Genomic DNA, 16,433 nt, shown 5'->3' with positions numbered 1-16,433 from the left:
GACAGATCCGTGCTGGGGAGTCGAGGTCTGGTGAGACAGGTACTAAACAGGGCAACACCCCCACACTGCCAGGTTATACCAGAGAGGAGCTGGTAGGTTTTCAGGCCGGTGACCCCACCCTAAAAGAGTTTAGGGCATTTTGGGATCGGGGGAGGAGGCCATGTCCCAGAGAGAGAGCAGCCCTGTCTAGTCAAGTGAAAAGATTGTTGAAACAATGGAGATGCATACAACAACGAGAAGGGTTGTTGTACAGGGTTATCACAGACCCACGTCATGGAGAAGTGTGGCAGTTACTCGTGCCTAGTTGTTTGAGGGACCAAGTTCTAGAAAATGTACATAACAACATGGGACATCAGGGCATAGAGCGCACTGTAAACTTGCTAAGAGGGAGGTGTTTTTGGGTAGGGCTATGCGAGGATGTTGAAAGCTGGGTTAAAAACTGCGAGCGGTGCATTTTGACCAAGATGCCTCAGCCAAAAATCCATGCTCCAGTTCAGGCATTCCTGGCCTCCCGACCTCTAGAAGTGGTGGCTGTTGATTTTACAGTGTTGGAGGCAGCTTCAGATGGCCGTGAAAATGTCCTTGTTGTGACCGATGTGTTTACAAAGTTCACACAAGCGTATGCTACCAAAGACCAGAAGGCTGACACTACAGCTAAAGTTTTGCTCAGGGAGTGGTTCATGAAATATGGGGTCCCAGAGAGACTGCACTCAGACCAAGGTCGAAATTTCGAGAGTGAAATTATAGCAGATCTGTGCAAACTCTATGGGGTTAAAAAGACACGGACAACTCCCTACAGGCCACAGGGAAACGGTCAGTGTGAAAGATACAATCGCACACTCCATGACTTGTTAAGGACACTCCCACCAGAGAAAAAAAGCGTTGGCCAGAGCATCTGTCTGAAGTAGTATATGCCTATAATGTCACTCCTCATTCCACCACAGGGTACTCGCCTTATTATTTGCTTTTCGGGGTACAGCCACATCTCCCAGTAGATGCTTTATTAGGGCGTGAGTGTGTGTCAGACAGGAAACAGGATTGGTTGTCTGTTCATCAGGAGAGACTCCGACAGGCACATGAGCGAGCCAGAGAGTACTCAGAGCAGAAGGCAGCTGAGAGGATCTCACTGCAAAATGAGAAGGTGTATTGTCCTCCTGTGGACATTGGTCAGTTGGTTTTCCTACGTCACAGACCCCCAGGTAGACATAAGATTCAGGACACATGGACCTCAACAGTCTACAAGGTAGTTGACATCCAGGGTACCACACACACTGTTGAACCTTTTGAGGGAGGTCCCATTAAAAGAGTTCAGAGGTCAGAGTTGCGACCTTGTGCGAAACCAGTTCCCAAACCAAGAACTAGAACTAGGTTACAGACCACTACACAGCCTGTAGCTGAGGATGAGCCTGAGGCACCTGAGGCTGATTTTGTTATTGTTGAGGAAGTCATCCCTCGCCGGCTTGTGCAAGTACCTAACCTGCCTCTTGCAGCAGAAAGTGTTAGGTTACATGTGACAGCACCCACAGATGAGAGTGACGGTGAAGGACCTGAGGAAGGTTATTCAGATATGAGAAATTGTGGCACAGAAACAGAATGTGTTAATGATGTGCATCCAAACGTTAGCGACAGTGACTTGCCCATTATTGAAAACAGGGACAGGCCCGCACTAACAGATGATGCTGGTGGAGCAGGACGTAGAACCTATGCACCTAAACCTGCCATTAGGAAAAGCAAGCGGGAAATGGCTGGATCTCATTCAAACCCATTTCATCTGCCGAAGTCAGCCTGTAATGCAGTCTCAGTCAGCACAGACATGGTCTCTAAGGTTTTGACAAGCCTGGGTGCTGCTCTCTTTGAAAAGGCCTTGCAGGGAGTATTTGAGTCAGTTCATGTTTCGTAGTCACCGAGGACGTTGACTATATTTGCAGGGGAGTATGTAGCCGGGTGGTAAATCTGTTAAATATGTTAAATGATTTTCCACTTAAATTTAGTATAGTTTAACTGTTAATATATGTAATTGTTACACTGTCAAGCCATGTAAAATGTCATTTGATGTATTTAAATTGTGAAGCAGATTGTGAGTGTATTTTTATAGTTTTGGTTGTCATTGCATGTTTTGACCAGTAAGTGGCAGTGGCGGACTTTTATGTAACTCCGTGCAAGTTATCCAAGTGCATCTTGGGTATTCTTTCTTTTTTTCTTGTGTGGAGCGCCTGAAGATTGCGGTGTGACGAGGCTCTGACTCCGTAGTAAGTAAGGGTAAATATCTTGTGAAATATACCTGTAACATTATTCCAAACAATATTGTATGTTGGTAATTTGACAAGATGGTTTGATTTAGACGCTACTGGAGTTGATGTTCGGTGATTTTGGGCGCGAGCCGTCGACCGCTGTTCGCCATTGCAGGCATGACAAGGTAATGTTGGCATGAATAAAGCCACACCATGCCATTGTATTTGGGATGTAAAGGTTTTATATGCATTTTAATTCTGTTTAAAGGTAACTGACAGAGTGAGAAGTTGCGCGATCTTCAGGAAGTTCCACATATCTTTGTTAAACCCTGTTTAACATATATAGTCCACTGCCGTATTTTGCACCGTATGTTGTATTTATTATTTCCCTTTTTAAAATCTTTTCTGTTAAACTTGCCACATCTGTGAACATTTATGAGCTGTTTGCTCGAAAGACACAGGAATTTATGCACTCAGTAAAACGATCTGCATTCGAAGGTTCAAACAATAAAATTAAAGCTACAAGAACCCCGGAAGTAATTGTGTCCTGTGTGGTATCTAATTCCACGGGCTACACTAGTACAACAGGAATAGGGAAATAGCAAGAGTTAAAACTTAGCTCGCTCGGCTGGCGAGACCCTCCCCCAGGGTCTGAGCTTTGTTGGCACCGTCCGACAGCCGGGGAAACAATCGCGTTCAGTCGGCGGTACAGGCAGCGGGCGGCGGCGTGCCGACCACTGGAACCCGGGCTGCAGAGCGGAGGTCCGCGAAAACACTCCTAAGCGTTCCCGGCCCTCTCTAACTAAAGGAGGCAACTAGCCTCCCCTCCTGATCTGGAACAGCTCCCCTACCTTTCTGTCTTCAGCGCCGGCAATACTATAAACTGCGAACGCCCCCCCCCCCAATGAGTGTATTCGCAAACCAAACAAGTCAGCTCTCTCCAGCAACCCCGAGGGACTGCTTAGCCCTCTCTTTTAACTTGCGCCTCCTCCAGTCTAGTTGCGCGGCTGCAAGCAATCACTTCATTAAGGAGCCACGTCTCATGTCAATCACCTCCCGCCGCAGGTTTACTACGCTATTAACACGAAAACTCAACACGGAAAATCTTAACACTAGAACTCTTAACATGAAAAAATCTTAACGCTAGAACCCTTAACAGTAACAACGCTCAACACTAGAGCTTTTAACACTAGAACTATTTATACTAAAACTCTTAACATGAAAAAATCTTAACAGTAGAACTCTTAACAGTAACAATGCTCAACACTAGAGCTTTTAACATTAGAATTATTTACACTAAAACTCTTAACATGAAAAAATCTTAACGCTAGAACCCTTAACAGTAACAACGCTCAACACTAGAGCTTTTAACACTAGAACTATTTACACTAAAACTCTTAACATGAAAAAATCTTAACAGTAGAACTCTTAACAGTAACAATGCTCAACACTAGAGCTTTTAACATTACAACTATTTACACTAAAACTCTTAACATGAAAAAATCTTGACGCTAGAACCCTTAACAGTAACAATATTCAACACTAGAGCTTTTAACACTAGAACTATTTACACTAAAACTCTTAACATGAAAAAATCTTGACGCTAGAACCCTTAACAGTAACAATGCTCAACACTAGAGCTTTTAACACTAGAACTATTTACATTAGAACTCTTATCATGAAAAATCTTAACAGTTTGAAACTACAAACGAATTAACTATTTGAAAAAACCCTTATTTTCTTGGTAAAGAAAGAAAGAAAGAAGTTCTTCGGTGTCTTGGGCATCATCTTGCCTTCTGTCTCCTTCTCAAACAGCCTTTTCTTCTCCTGCTTCTCTCTCTTGGCCAACAGTTTCTGCTCCTTCTTCTCTTTCTTTGCTGACTCCTTGTCCTCCCGACTCTTGTTTGCCTTTGTTGTTGAGGCCAGCGAGTCGGTACCTGGGACCTGCGAGGGCTCCTCCTTCAGGCTAAGAAGAGCAGTCCATTTCAGCTCTGCCTCCTCCTTGCTCTGTTTTAGCAGCTGAACTTCTTCTTGAGCCTGAAGCAGGAGCAGCTTAGTCTCTTTGTTCTCTTCTAGGATACAAGCTTTCTCATTCTGCCACTGCTCAAGATTACACCTAAACTCCTGCTCGACTTGACTGAGGGCGGCCGTAATCCTTTGCTCACTTTCCTCCATCTGTTGTGAAAGCTCCAAGGTGAAGAGCTTGTTCAGCGCTATCTGCACTTCCACATTCTCTTCAGCGAGCCTTCTTTCAAAGTCCTTCTCTTTACGGAGCGCTTCTGTTTGCAGGAAGTTTAACTGCTGCAGAAGTGAGTCTTGGTCCTTGAGGAGAACTTTTTCCTTCTCACAGGTCTTAAGGCATGTCTCCTTATCATAGAGTGCTTCCTTCAACATTTTAGCATTGACAAGAGACTCTTCTTTGAGAATCTTGTTCATTTTCTCAAGTTCCTCATTGTCTTGGAGGAGAGACTCCCTCTCCTTCTGCCAATTGTTGTGGCTGACCTCCCTCTCTTTGAGAGTCCTCTGCAAGTGCAAGGTCTTGTTTTGGAGCTCCTTCAGGAGCGTAGACAAGTCCTCCACCCGGCTTTTCAGAAGGGCGACTTCATCTGGTTTCCTGACATCGTTGCTCCTCCTCTTGTCTGCCTCCGTAACAGTTGAGGATCTGTCCCTCCTGTTGTCTTCATGCTCCCCTCTATAAACATACTGCAAAATAGAGTAAAACAAAATTTGAGGTTACTTAAAACTTTTCTGGAATCTGATTTCAGCCAACTGAAGGAATCTAAATTTATTGAGTGCGCATTGCTTCAGAATACAAACTTGTCAACATTAAAGAGTTACTTTTTGGGTACTTGTAAGACTCCAAAGAGTTAACTCAAATGAGTTAGTTCATATATAATTAGCTCATTCCTTTGAATGGCAGTTTCTGAAATGTCAATATGACACTGAGATCACATGAATCCAAACCCCTACGGAAGACATCAGGTAATTCTATGTAACCCACCCTATAACTATAATAGAAACGCTGCATTTGCTTTTAATTACCTCCATTATTTTAATTACTTTATACAGCTTTAAGATTGGGGATTATTTTCAACATTTATATTTTTTATGTTCCACAACTTGTTCCAATAATAAAAACTGAATTTTGATTTATGTGGAGTCCATTTCTTGACAGCTCATATAAAACCAGAAAATGCAGATCCTGCAGAAAATGCATGTGAATGCTGATTGCTGAAAGAAATTGCTGAAATAATGCTGAAAATTGCTGGGAAAAAACCATGCACGCTGAAGTGTATTAGTGGCAGTTGGAAGCTGAAGTCAGTATCTAATGAAGCTGAATATGCTGTAATCTTAACTGGAAGCTGGAACATAGTCGCCTACCGGCAGAATTGAGAGCCGAAGTGCATTACTAAAAGAAAAGCTGGAGCGTATCAGCTGAAGGATCAGAGTTGAAAAACACGTATATGAAAATCTGAAACTAAATTGTATATGAAATGAAAAAATTATATACTGCCAAAGCTGGAAGTAGAATTGAAATACCTTGAAACTTTGTAAATGGAATTTCTTTATATTAATATCACACAGATGAAGTGTATCATGAAACAGATGGTTTGATTTTTTTTACATTGTACCTGTGTGTGTGTGTGTGTTGTCTGTGTGTGTGTGTGTGTGTGTGTGTGTGTGTGTGTGTGTGTGTGTGTGTGTGTGTGTGTGTGTGTGTGTGTGTGTGTGGAATCAGCAAGAAGAACCAACTGAACAACGTGACTGCCAAATGTCTGCTGACAATCTGTACAAAGTCACATTTTCTGTGAAATGTGTTGAAATGTGTGTAAATCCATGTGTCTTGTATGTAGTGTGGAAACACTGTGTAGCAGGACTTTGACAGAAATGTCAGTCAAGTGTTTGATCCAAACCAGAGACACCAGAGAAGTCATTTAACACCAGAACCACCGGGACGTCACTCCTACCTAAAACCACCATGAGTGGTCCACAATGACCGCCCACGGTTTCTAAACTCTATTCTGTCAAGGTAAGTACCAAGTTAAGATAGAAATGCATTGCATGTTAGCATGTCTGTTATTAAACTAACTGACACCAAAATTAACATTTTAACAACTATAATACTATTTCCATTTTTAAACCATTTAAACTTCAGAGAGACATAGTCGAACTTGAATAGCAAAGCTGAGAAAGTGAAAATATTACCTGAAATACAAAAGGGAAAACACACTGCTATTCTAACAAAGGTAACAAGGCCTATAAAAGGTGAAATGTCAAAACAAAACAATAGAAAATAACTATTGAAACAGTCCTAGACAACGAGCGGGACTTAAAACTACTAGAACGACCGTGGGCAGTCCTTTCGACCGCCGCAGTTTTTAAACTCTATATTCTGTCAAGATAAATACCCAGTTGACATATTAATGCAGTACATATGTTAGTATGTCTGTTTTGAAACTAACTGGCACCAAAATTAACAGTTTAACAACTTTAATACTGTTTTCCAAACTATTTAAAATGGCCGCTGTCCAACGCCTGTAAATGCTGCAGCGCGTCGGTGGTTGTCATGGTGCGTCTGAAACGGCGTCTGTAACCAGGCGTGTTGGACATGATCAAAAGTTTAGACTATTTGTGTCCACTGGAGGGCGCTAGTGGGTAGGACAGAGCAGTGAACTTCACGAAGGAAACGATGCGACCAACCAACACACCTAATGAATAGTGGCATGACGCGCGCGATCACGCGCAAATTACTAGCCGTCATTTTGACCGTCTACGGTCGTTTTGGGTAGATTTTGTCGTAACGTGTGTGAGGCGGGAAAATGAGTGGCCAGCGTTGCCTCGGCAACACAAACTAAAGTGAGAATCTAAACGGCCCTAATGAGCGTCTTGCTGGTTCTAGTCAGCAGATGTGAACCAGCTGTGCGGCACACACAGTGTTACCACACTAAATACTGCGCCCGTCACTCACAATAACACTTGGTTCGCTTGGTTCCGCTCGTTTCTTACCTGTCTGGCTGGGCCTCCTCGCTCTAGCGCCCCCTGCCGGACTCCTGTTTCTCGTCTGCGGCATCCAGCCTGCGGCGACTCACCGGGCGGACCCGCTCTTCTTCTCTGGGTTTGCCGCGGTGGCCGCTGAGAAAGGTCTTCGCTCTTCTTCTCACCCCGTCCTCCTCTGTGTCTGGAATGTGTGTGGAATCATGGGCGGGGTTTTATGATTGGCGGCTTCTGTCACGTTCTATTTCGTACAGGCGCCGCCCTCTAAGGCTATCGCTAGTGGGTTTATCCCTTCGCGCATGCGTGCAGCACTGAAACGTTTAAGTCAACTGTTATGTATGCACACATCGACAGTGCTGCATTTGATTTGGTGCTGTTCTATTGTGCTGGGATCGATTGGTGATGCCTGCGGGCTCTGGGTTGTTTGATCGGGTCTGCCTTTGATGCTGTGTCAGTCTAAATAAAGAATGCCACGGAGAGGTTGTGTCGAGCGACAGCGCTGTGTCCTGACGTGATTTCTAAATACAATATTGGCGACGAGGATGGCCGATATCTCTCTCCCACCACCTGCCCCCTCCCTGGCATTACCTGGCGAGCCTCCGGTACCATGGACTCGCTGGCTACATAGTTTTGAAAATTACATCATCGCCTCAGGGCTCGACGACGTGAGCCAGGCTAGGAAGACGGCTCTGTTGCTACACTGCTTGGGAGCAGAGGGTTATCGTGTGCTCGGGTCTCTGGGGAACGTCACAAACTTTGACGAAGCTGTGGGACTTATGAGCACCCATTTCGCTGCTCCACAGAGTGCCCTCCTTCGGCGATTTATATTCCGTCAGCGACACCAACTGCCTGGTGAGTCTGTGCGGCAGTACGTAGCTAATTTGCGAGGGCTAGCTAGCTCATGCAAGTTTGGCGCGCTTCAGGACGAGATGGTTCGCGACCAGCTAATCGAACACACCAACAACGCAAAGGTGCGTGAGACTCTCCTGCTGGAAAAAGACGATCTGCTGCTGTCCAGAGCAATTACCATCGCACTACAGGTTGAGGGAGCAGCTGAGTGTGCTGCTATGCTAAATACACAGCAAGTGGCCACCTCCAGTCAAGCTGCCAACGACTCCTCCCTCTACTCACGGCTGCCCCTCGGGACGCAACCCAGCCAGAGCAAGGCGGGCGCCGACTCCACTGGGGACGTCTTGCAACTGCAACGACGGCGTTCTCGGCCCCGCCCTCAACAGTCCTGTGGTAACTGTGGGTCTCGGTCTCATGTTTCAAGGGCTCAGAACTGCCCTGCCCGTGGCCAGACATGCCGTAGCTGCGGTAAGCACAATCACTTTGCCAACGTCTGTCGATCTTCCCCGGCTGGGTCAGAGGGCCACACCCCCCAGTCTTCAACCGCCGTCATTCACAAGGTGAGCTCTGCGCCAGTGTCATTCAAATCATGCACGGTCAACATTAATGATGTGTACATTCCCCTGCTGTTGGACACCGGTGCAAGTGTGTCTCTCCTGAATGTTGATACCTACAGTCAATTTTTCGGTTCACTGCCACTGTCCGCACCCTCAGCTGTCCTCTGTGGGTATGGTGACTCCAAAATCGATCTGGTTGGCTCTCTCCAACTGACTGTCCGCTATGGAACCAAGCTGGTGCCTAATGCAGTTTTTCATGTGGCACGCCGTGGGGCCAACCTGATGGGCCTGGACCTGTTCTCCGCTCTGGGGTTCTCCCTCTTAGACACAAGGGGGGCAGCAATCCTGACTGTCGCCACACCTTGGCAGCAGAAGTGGCCATCGCTGTTTATGGGGCTGGGCTGCCTCTCCGCCTTCACCCATCAACCTCTCCTCAACCCTGCTGTGAAATCTGTCATCCAACCACTGCGCCGCATCCCGTTGGCTCTCCGTGATGGGGTCTCCGCCGAGCTGCAACAACTGCTGGAAGCTGGCATCATTGAACCGGTGGACGTGTCACCTTGGGTCTCAAACCTCGTGGTGGCTAAGAAGAAGTCGGGGGGCCTGCGTGTCTGCGTCGATCTACGTGCAGTAAATAAGGCAGTGGTCCCTGATAAGTATCCACTGCCCACCTCAGAAGAACTCACTGCTCAGTTCTATGGCTCTGAGGTGTTCTCCAAGCTCGACCTCAGACAGGGGTACTTACAGGTGCCCCTCCACCCCAGCAGCCGAAACCTCACAGCCTTTGTGACACATGCAGGAGTGTTTCGCTACACCAGGATGCCTTTCGGTCTCAGCTCCGCCCCTAGCTGCTTCCAGAAAATCATGGTCTCCGTGCTGGCTGGCATACTGGGCGTGGCCATTTATCTGGACGATATAGTGGTACACGGGCCCACCAGTGAAATCCACGACAAGCGCCTTAACATGGTCTTCGCAGCCCTGTCCAAGCACAAGCTAACTCTCAATGCTGAGAAATGTGTCCTCTCTGTGCCAGCCATCGACTTCGTGGGGTTCCGGCTGTCAGCGAGCGGTGTAACTCCACTACAATCCAACGTGGACGCCATTCAGGCCATCCCTGAGCCCAGCTCGGCCGCCCAGGTCGCCTCCTTCCTGGGTATGACAAGTTACTACCTGAGGTTTCTTCCCCAGTACTCTGCGACCACAGCCCCCCTGCGCCAGCTGCTGCGTAAGGACGAGCCATGGGTGTGGTCAAAGGCATGCAGTGACGCTGTGCGTGATCTCAAGACTCAACTGACTTCACCACCAGCGTTGGCTCACTTCAACATCTTCAGCTCCACCTTTGTGACCTGTGACGCATCAGCCACAGCGATAGGGGCCGTGCTGTCTCAAACCCAGAACGGTGTGGAGAAGCCCATTGCCTTCGCCTCCCGTGCCCTCAACCTGACCGAGCAGCGGTACTCCGTGGGTGAGCGTGAGGCGTTAGCCTGTATCTGGGCTTGTGAAAGGTGGCACCTCTACCTCTATGGCCGCTCCTTCACCCTCAGGACAGATCACCAGGCCCTGACAGCGCTGCTGTCCACATCTGGGACAGGCCACAAACCCCTGAGGCTGCACCGCTGGTCTGACCGCCTCCGCCAGTACAACTTCAGCCTGCAGTTCACCCCAGGCAGAGACAATGTTGTCGCCGACCTGCTCTCTCGCTCTGTCTCCACCCCAGCTCCACAGACGGACACTGACTGTGTGGAAAAGGACATTGTCCAAATGCTACACACACCCCTCCAGGCCACTGTCTCTCTGCAGGAGCTGAGGGCAGCCTCCGAACAGGACCCTGTCCTCTCCCAGCTCCGCACCTACATCCAGAACGGCTGGCCTCACAAGGTCCCAGAGGAGCTGGCTGCGTTCGCCCGAGTCAGACAGGAGCTCTCCTGCTGGAACGACACCTGCGTGGCACGTGGGTTTTGCACAGTGGTCCCAGCTGCTCTCCGTGCACGTGTTTTGAATACGGCGCATGAAGGCCACCTGGGCATTGTGAAACTGAAACAGCGCTGCCGAGACCTGGTGTGGTGGCCGGGGATAGACAGAGATATTGAGGCTCTGGTGAAGGACTGTTCTGCCTGCCTTGTGAGTGGCAAGACTGGCCACCAGGCTCCCCCACCCCTGCAACCTCTCGCCTGGCCCTCTCAGCCCTGGGAACACCTGCAGTTGGACATTTGTGGTGAGATCCATGGAGTTCCCCACCACCAACGCTTCATGGTGGTCGCCTACGATCTACACTCAAAATGGCCTGAACTCACCACTTCCGGCACTGTGACCTCACAGATCATCATCGACTTCCTGGACTCTCTTTTCTCTCGCTGGGGCCTCCCAAAGGCCATCACCACTGACAACGGCCCTCAGCTGGTCTCTGCTGAGTTCACTGCTTATCTCGAAAGCAAGGGCATCCGTCATATACGCACTGCGTACTACCACCCCCAGGCCAATGGCGGCGTTGAACGTTTTCACCAGTCACTGAAGAACGGCCTCAGAGCACACATGGCCCAAGGGTGCTCTTTCACGCAGGCCATCCGTCACACTCTGCTACACTATCGGGCCACACAGCACTCGACCACAGGCGTCTCCCCAGCCTCTCTCATGCTAGGCCGGGAACTGTGCATGCCCCTTGACAGGCTCCGCCCCTCCACACCTCAGGCACCTCCCTCTGGGGTCAGAGCCTCAGTCACTCGTCAGCAGACGCGGATGAAGCAACGGTTTGACCAGTCAAAACGAACCAGGGTGCCAGACATCAATGTGTCAGACTGGGTCAGGGTCCGCAGGCCCCACAGGGACAATAAAATGGCTTCATACTGGTCATCTCCTCTCCAAGTCACCCGTCAGCTGGGCCCAGCCACTTACCTCCTCAGCGATGGCACTCGGTGGCACTCCAGTCGTCTACGGAAGGTGTCAGCTCCGCCACACACAGCTGGTGACACAACCATAGCCATTCCCTCAGCATGGCGAGACGCCCCGGGGCTTCATGCAGCTCCTACACGGGCCCCAGACATTTCTGGGCCTCAGCTCCCCCTGCCATCTCCCTCCCCACCTCGGCCTGCCCAGCCTCAGGCCGCCCCGCGACCTGTTTGCACACGTTTACGCCCTGGCCACCTAGAGGACTTTGTGTCAACCTTTCATGTTTGAAATCCTGCCGGGGGGGGGGGGGAAATGTTATGTATGCACACATCGACAGTGCTGCATTTGATTTGGTGCTGTTCTATTGTGCTGGGATCGATTGGTGATGCCTGCGGGCTCTGGGTTGTTTGATCGGGTCTGCCTTTGATGCTGTGTCAGTCTAAATAAAGAATGCCACGGAGAGGTTGTGTCGAGCGACAGCGCTGTGTCCTGACGTGATTTCTAAATACAATATCAACGTTCACCTACCTGTGGGCCCCACTTACGTCCGCCACCCGTCTATATAAACACAGCAGGCCGTACAAACGGCTCCCCTGTTTGTCTTCAGCAGTATGTGCAACACTGAAGAGAAGAAATGTCTTCAGAGAAGAAGATGGACGGCGGTGTAATGAGCGGAGCACTGAGTGCTGCCAGCATTACATGAAAAGATGGCGTAGCTACATGTCCACCTGCCGGGGACACATTTCCCTCCCGTAGTAGTTAAACAACTACCAACACAACACACTTGGCTCATTCTTCAATTTGGGACACTTTTGGCTTTTAAAACGATCTTTAACTCGTCAGACCTGGCGTCCACATGCGTGGACATCACATGTTGGGTCATATTACCACAGTCGTTGATTCTGCTTAACTGGGGCCTTGTGTCCACGTATGTGGACACTTACACTGCCATCTAGTGGTGTTAGAAGAGTACAACAAGCGAAGTTTCGCGTGGCCACTCAAAACACAAACGTCGACATGGTAAGAAGGACAATCATATTTCACGGCTTATTCTAATTTAGATATGCATAAAAGCATTGTAAATTTGCCATGACATGCAAATTTGACAAAAATTAGTAAAAGTAACGATTCAGTATGCCGCTAAACATGATGTACACGTATGTGTACAGATGGACTTAGTTTGGATGAAAATGTTAATATGTCAGTAAAAATGTGCACATGTAAATTAGCTTATAGCTAACTCTGGTGCAGCTACAAAGCTGTACATTGTCCCTGTGACATAAATAACATTTAGATAAATACATGCATACATAAATTACAGTGATTTGTATTTGATTTTTTTCATGATTTTCTTTCCAGAGCGTTTTTCTATGCAAAGAGCAATGGAGCTACTTGAGTCTCTTGATGGAGACAAGTCAGATTTGGAAAACTTGTCTGATAACGATGACGCCATCCTGGATGCTGCTTGCCAACCCCCACCACGGGAGCAAAGCAGCGGTGGGGATGACAGTAGTGACGACGAGGACCCCATTCCTCAGCCCACTGAGCACAGCAGGGGATGTAAACGTCTCCGTGGTGAAAATAAAGGTTAGCCAAGACCCAGTAGGTATTTGTTTATTTTAGGCAGTTAGGGCTTCAGGGCTAGGTGAAGGATTGGGAGGAACACGTATAGACATGGCACCATTGAATGTTTGTAGCAAAATGCTAATTTACAACACTTGTTGACAGAGTCAGGGACAGGTACAGGTCGTCCAGGCTATGACGTTGCCAGATCCCACACTCCCAGACGTCGCCGTCAAACTCAGCCGATTGAGGCTGATGGCTCAAATGATGGCCCGGAAGTGCCAACACCAGGAAAGAGCCCTCAGGGACAGTCCAATAAAGGTAATTGTTCTTATTTTGGCACGCCTTGAGGGTAAATCTTCAAATTTCATATAAATGTCCACTCAGATTCAACTATATTATGCACCAATACACCTCAGTGAATTGCTTGCATGGGTAAATGTGTAACTTACTTTGCAATAAGTACTATTTTTATTCCGATTCTGCTTGTGCAGGACGTGGAACGCGCTGGAGGGCTACTCCGTTGACGCCAAACCTCGCCGAGTTTGAGCATGAGGACGAAACTGAGCATGACAGAAATGGCTGGACCCCACTAAACTATTTTGAACAGTATATAGATAAAGGTTTGATGAAAAATATTTCAGATTGCTCTAATGCTATGTCACTGTCTAGGAGTGGGGACCCACTCAACACATCAGTAGATGAGGTTTACCGTTTTTTTGGTGCGTGTATTTTGATGTCCTGTGTCTGATACCCAAAAATCAGGATGTACTGGTCCAAAGCCTTGACATTCACTGCCATCACTGACAGATTCACGCGTGACAGATTCTTCAGACTGAGGCAATTACTAAAAGTGCTAATTGATGATGATGTCCCAGAAGACCTGAGGAAGAGTGACAAGTACTAGAATGTGAGGCCTTTTCTGGATCGGATTCTGCAAGGCTGCAGGTCTCAGAGTAGACCAGAATGCGTATCTGTTGATGAGCAGATGATTCCTTTCACAGGAGCCTGTCCGTGCAGACAGTATCTGCCAATAAAGCCAAACCCAGTTGGCATAAAGAACTTTGTTTGTGCTACAACAGATGGCATTGTGCTGGACTTTGATCTGTATCAAGGTACAGGTGCACTGCTTGAGCAGGTCGAAGAACCTGGGAAGCTTAGTCATGGCTCGTCTGTGTCAAACTCTGCATCGTGGCACAAAAGTGTATTGTGACCAGTTCTTCACAAGCATCCAAGGTGCAGAACAAATGATGAAGAAGGAGCTGTACATGACTGGTACAGTAATGAAGAACCGAGTCGCTGCAGCAGTGCAGAAGTTACCCACTGACAAAACCATGAAAAACGCAGGAAGAGGTACCTCAACAGAAGTTTCCACTGCAGATGGAAAGTTGTGTGTAGTGAAGTGGTATGACAACAAACCAGTACTGATGATGTCTGTTGTTCATGGTACACAGCCTGAAGACACCTGCCAGCGCTGGGACAAGAAATTGAAAACATAGTATGTGCCCTCTGTAGTCTTGCACTTATTACTAAACTTTGATAGATCTGGATTCATTTTATTGCGTCTCACAGGGGTAATATGTAGTCTATGATTTATCTTAAATTGCAGTTCTTTTGCTCTATTAGTGGCAAAACAGCTGGATACGTTGACCACATATCATCCCACTCTTCAACACCACAGTCATTCTCCCATTCTGTTTGAATTTTAGCTGTATTGTCTTTTACTGTCACGGAGACTGACAGTTGTTTCATTAGGTTCAAAAATAAAATGTTGGGATCTATTTCCTGGAACACATCTCTGTAGGTTAAACTTCCATATTTATACTGATTAAAAACCTCAGAACCTTACGTGTTGGTTTTGGCCCAGCTGATCTGGGTCCTCCTCATCCGAGCTCTCACCCTCTTCTGTCTCGTACTCTCTCTGGACTCTCACCCTCTGATAAATCGATGTCAGAATCTCCCTCAGTGGTTCTGTTAAGAATCCTCTATGCCTCCGTCATAGAGCTGTCTACTGAAAACAATGAGAAACAAACTAAGCACCAAGTCCTGATGTCCACTACAGAGGAGAATTATAAACTAACGTTTTTCAAATGAAAATAAATAAGCTCAGCTCTGAAAACTCACGCGGATATTCCTGAGATGTTTACTTACTCGAAACAATCGAAAGATAACAATTTTAATTCATGAATATCATGCTTACCTTTCTTTTTTCCATAAAACGCGCTTACTGAGATGGCAGCCATTTTGACGATAGTCTTCTTCTGCTTCTTTTACTTCTTCTTCTTCGTTTGGTGTTTATTGGCGGTCGGCAAACAACGAAATGGTGCATTACCGCCACCAGCTGGTATGTCGTGTGGATCAGTGTCTATTATTTACGTTATCCCCCCCAAAAATTAGTTACTCTAAGAAACTGAGACAAGACGTTAACACTCGGTTTAGTTCTTCTATTGAATATCAACTGAATCAAATTGTATTTTTATTTTTCTGAGATTTTGAGTCAGATGCCTTCTTTCTGCCTCATATTTCTGACAAGGTATCATAACATGCTCTAATGTTTCTTCTTGTCCACAGTAGTCACATCTGCCTGTATTGTGTTTGCCTATTTTGAAAAGTGTATTGTTTTGTCCATTGTGTCCAAATCTGAGTCTTGAAACTATCGTCTCATCTCTCCTATTCCCTTCTGCACACCTCATTTCTCCCACTTTCCTTTGACCTGTGTAAAACCACCGTCCTTTCCTCTCTTCCTCCCATTGCTTTTGCCACCTTTCCTTCAGTCTGTGCTTAATAATGCTCTTTATTTCTGTCTTGCTTAAAGTAACTACCAAATCAATGTGATTATGTTTTGTAGCCTTCTTTGCAACCTTTTCTGCTATTTCATTTCCCTCAATGCCAATGTGTGCCGGTACCCATAAAACTGATACCGTAAGACCCATCATTTGAGTCCTATATAATGTTTGTGGTACCTCTATTAAAATGTCTGGTCTGCTTTCTGAGTGACTGTATTGTAGACTGTCTAGCGATGAACTTGAGTCTGAACAAATAATCGTTCTCAATGGTCTTGTGTCCTCTATCCACCGCACTGCTAACAATACTCCAAGTATTTCTGCTGTGTATACTGATATTTCCTCATCGGTCCTTTTCCCTACTTTAATATGAAATTCTCAAGGAAAAAAATGCTACACCTACTATATTTACTGAACTCTTTGATGCATCCGTATAAATCTGGACCTAACTGTAGTGATTATCAATATAAGTCTGTATGGTACGAGAATCATACTTAAACTCTTTATCTTTATTCTTTTCTAATAGTGTGAAATCTACGGTGGCATCTGGAAGTATCCAAGGTGGTGTT

This window comes from Lampris incognitus, chromosome 20 (genome assembly GCF_029633865.1).
Source record: "Lampris incognitus isolate fLamInc1 chromosome 20, fLamInc1.hap2, whole genome shotgun sequence".
Taxonomy (NCBI): domain Eukaryota; kingdom Metazoa; phylum Chordata; class Actinopteri; order Lampriformes; family Lampridae; genus Lampris; species Lampris incognitus.
The sequence above is the reverse complement of the archived record's forward strand: the minus strand, read 5'-3'. Positions refer to the sequence as shown.